This window comes from Rhagoletis pomonella, unplaced genomic scaffold (assembly GCF_013731165.1).
Source record: "Rhagoletis pomonella isolate Grant_MI unplaced genomic scaffold, Rhpom_1.0 Rhpom_scaffold_00004, whole genome shotgun sequence".
Classification (NCBI taxonomy): domain Eukaryota; kingdom Metazoa; phylum Arthropoda; class Insecta; order Diptera; family Tephritidae; genus Rhagoletis; species Rhagoletis pomonella.
The window spans coordinates 20644051-20647363 of NW_023458558.1; the positions used below are offsets into that span (position 1 = coordinate 20644051).

Below are 3313 nucleotides of genomic sequence, written 5' to 3' on the forward strand. Positions count from 1 at the left end.
TATTTCTCGTTGTTCGCTTTGTGTTGCCGCAGTATTCGCCACAGTATTTTGATCTATGTGCGAAAAAAAAGGCATGGCAGCACTTTGTTTACTCCAGTGCTGTTGGCTTTGTTTCTTTTCTTACCGCAGAACTCCACAGGCAAACACCGATGGCCTACCAACTGTCATTATGACGAGCAATATGATTGAAAGTTTTTGTGTATGGGCACTTTGATGTCTTGAAATAAGCATTATGCAGCGTTTTTGCTGCATTTATAGCCCGAACACAATGAAAACGACGAGCTACAAACCACAGCTGTCAAATTATTTTAACACGTACTCTTATGTAGATAATTATTTTGGCGACGACCGGGCTACGCGACGGCTGTGGTTCTTCCTCTTCTTTTATGTCAAACTCATACAAATTCAGGATGTCGCTGCCGCGTTCAAAGAAATCATGTCGCCATCGACAAAGCGCTTAGATAATAAAGATGACAAATTGGAAGCTGTGGTCGGTAGCGCGTCGTTTTCAATGTGTTCAGAACTTTAAAATGCAACATTTAGCAAGAATGATAGAATACAAGATTGCGCCGTCCTGGGCGTTGACATTTGTGTACCACAAGTAAACAACGAATAGAGCGAAAAGAAGAACGAGTTGAAACTGCCAAAGCAGTTCACTTTACAGCGAAAAACGTGTTTTAATTTTGCTAAATGCGAAAATATTGCATTTTTCACCTAATCTATTAGAGAACAGTGAACATTTTAGTGCACTCCATTGCTTTGCAATTGAGGCTGCTTCAGCAAACGTTTTAGTACACTCCATTGCTTTGCAATTAAGGCTGCTGCAGAAAACTGCAGCAGCATCTCTGCGGGATTGATTAGTTAACTTGCTAATGGAGGCTGCGTGGAGCAGAAACAAAATCATTGTGAGGAAATGCTGTTAATATAATAATAGAGAAATATTTCGGGAACGGCTTTGCCGTGCCCTATGTACACAAAATGCAGCGATTCGTCCCAGCGCTGCACTTGCATCTACGCTTCTTGCATCTTGACGGCTGTCGCAATTTAACACACATCACTTCATTGTATTAGTTTTTACGCAGTCTTCAACTCAAAAATCACTCGCAAATTGCAAATTAACACAATTTAAACTGATTTTTCACTGATTTTTCGCTGATTTGTAAACAAAGGTTTATTTACAAGTTACCACAACTGTCAAAATCGGCAAAACCAAAGTAGCGGTACCACTGACGGCGCCACCTTTGTTCGCTGCACCGTGAACATTTAGCACTTTCGAACATATGTTTTCGAAGAGCGTTCATGCTATAGCATTTAGCAAATGTACATTTACGCGAGTTCGAAATCGTATGCTTTTGACAAACAGCCGTGTTCCAGTCGCTTATTCGGATCGGTATCTATTACGATCAACTCTCAGGCAGAAAATAATGTGCAAAAACCCTACTGAAACGGAAAAAATAAATTTTAAGCCAAAAATTCAATACAAAAACTTGAATTGTTTTAACCATAACCGATCATTTGTTTGTGTATATATACATTTGTCGGTGCTGTCAATTAAAATTTCCTCACTTAATTAGGAAACAAAACAAAGAGAGTTGATCACAAATTGATCCAGATTTCTATCAGCATCACATCGCGCGTTATGTACATCTGAAGTTAGTGATAATTTATTTATTATTAATCATACGCCAACCGGCATTATACATAAACGGTATAAACACTATGTAAAGAGCGAAATACACCACACAAGCGGCTTGTCAAACATTCTTCAAACCTACTTTTCCCATTTCGCCATACACCATGCAAACATGACTCGTTCAAGCCAAGAATTTTAGTTTTCTTCCAGTTCGCAATGCTAAATATTATGGTTTTCTTTCATTTTCCTCCCTTACGTCCGTACTCGGTGAAAATTTCGTTGCGAATGAGGCGATTTTGCTATACACAACGCAAGCGGTTTGATCAAACATCAACATGGCGGCCAGAAAATCAAAAAATTTTGATTTTTGCTCAAATTTCCCTCAAGCGGTTTGTCAAACCTTCAAACACCCCCATACACAGCACAAATGGCTTGAAGCAAAGGGAAATTTCGCTTGGTTTGTCAAACCGCTTGTGTGGTGTATTTCGCTCTTCATTCGCAACGAAATTTTCACCGAGTAAGGACGTAAGAGAGGAAAATGAAAGAAAACCATAATATTTAGCATTGCGAACTCGAAGAAAACTAAAATTCTTTGCTTGAACGAGTCATGTTTGCATGGTGTATGGCGAAATGGGAAAAGTAGGTTTGAAGAATGTTTGACAAGCCGCTTGTGTGGTGTATTTCGCTCTTTATTCGTTGCATTCGGATAATATGGTACCGGATAATCTAAAAGCATTATTTTCGTTCCGTTTATAGCATATTGTGCATATGTACAAACGTAAAAAATTGCATGAAAATAATGGCGCTAGAGAAACTAAGTAAGTTATTAGATATTAATAACCACTGAAAAGTTCTTTCCTAGCTGCTACCTAATAATGTTATTCTCTTCTGTTTCTTAATTCCCATTATTCTGTACAAACTACGACTATTCTATTCTAGATCCAGAATGAATAAAGAAATATCCCAAGGATAATTGTAATAATCAACCTAATTCTGTACATTCCCGGGAAGTTAGATCTCCGGAAATTTGTTTCTTCCGGGAAAGAAATGCTCCAATAATTAACTCCCAGAAATTTGGGAGCAGGAAATTCGAACTTCGAAAGAGCTGTTTGCCCCTTTTTTGACATCCAAACTCCGCCATTTAAAATGAAAAATCCTCAGAGAATTTTTATTCATGATAGGAGAAAAGGGAGAAGAGAAAAAAAATCCCAGGGAGTTTCTATTCAGAATCGGCTTAACTCCGTACACTGGCATTTATTTTATAAGCAAACAAAATGCGTGGCAACATTGACACGAATTTGTTGAGAAAGTATAAGAAAAAACAAGGAAGCAACGAAACATCGAAGAAAGAGTAGAGCGAATAAAGATCGAACATCGGACATCGCAGCGTCGCTGAAGGCCAAAATTCCACAGTAGCATCAGTCAGTAGAACTTGTTGAATACTTTTGGAGATTTTAAGTTGTCGTTTATATAGAAAGATATTGAAGACCACAATATAGTACACCTAGACGTGTATAGATTTCACGCCCACTCTGAGCAGTGGAGAGTGCAGTGAAAATATAAAATGTATACACGCGATACAGAATTGCGGCGACTGCAATCCAATGATGTAAACCGGCTGGCTGAAACACTTGGGTTCGATGGTGGGCGAAAATTGATGGAAACTATACCCAAAAATTG

The 3313-nt window shown here is 38.5% G+C and overlaps 1 protein-coding gene across 3 annotated transcripts in view; it reads right to left on the reverse strand.

The window, feature by feature from the left end:
• The window catches only part of LOC118737194 (protein Tube), a 13143-nt gene that overhangs the window by 9348 nt on the left and 482 nt on the right, over positions 1-3313 (reverse strand). The gene's annotated exons all lie outside the window — the stretch shown is intronic.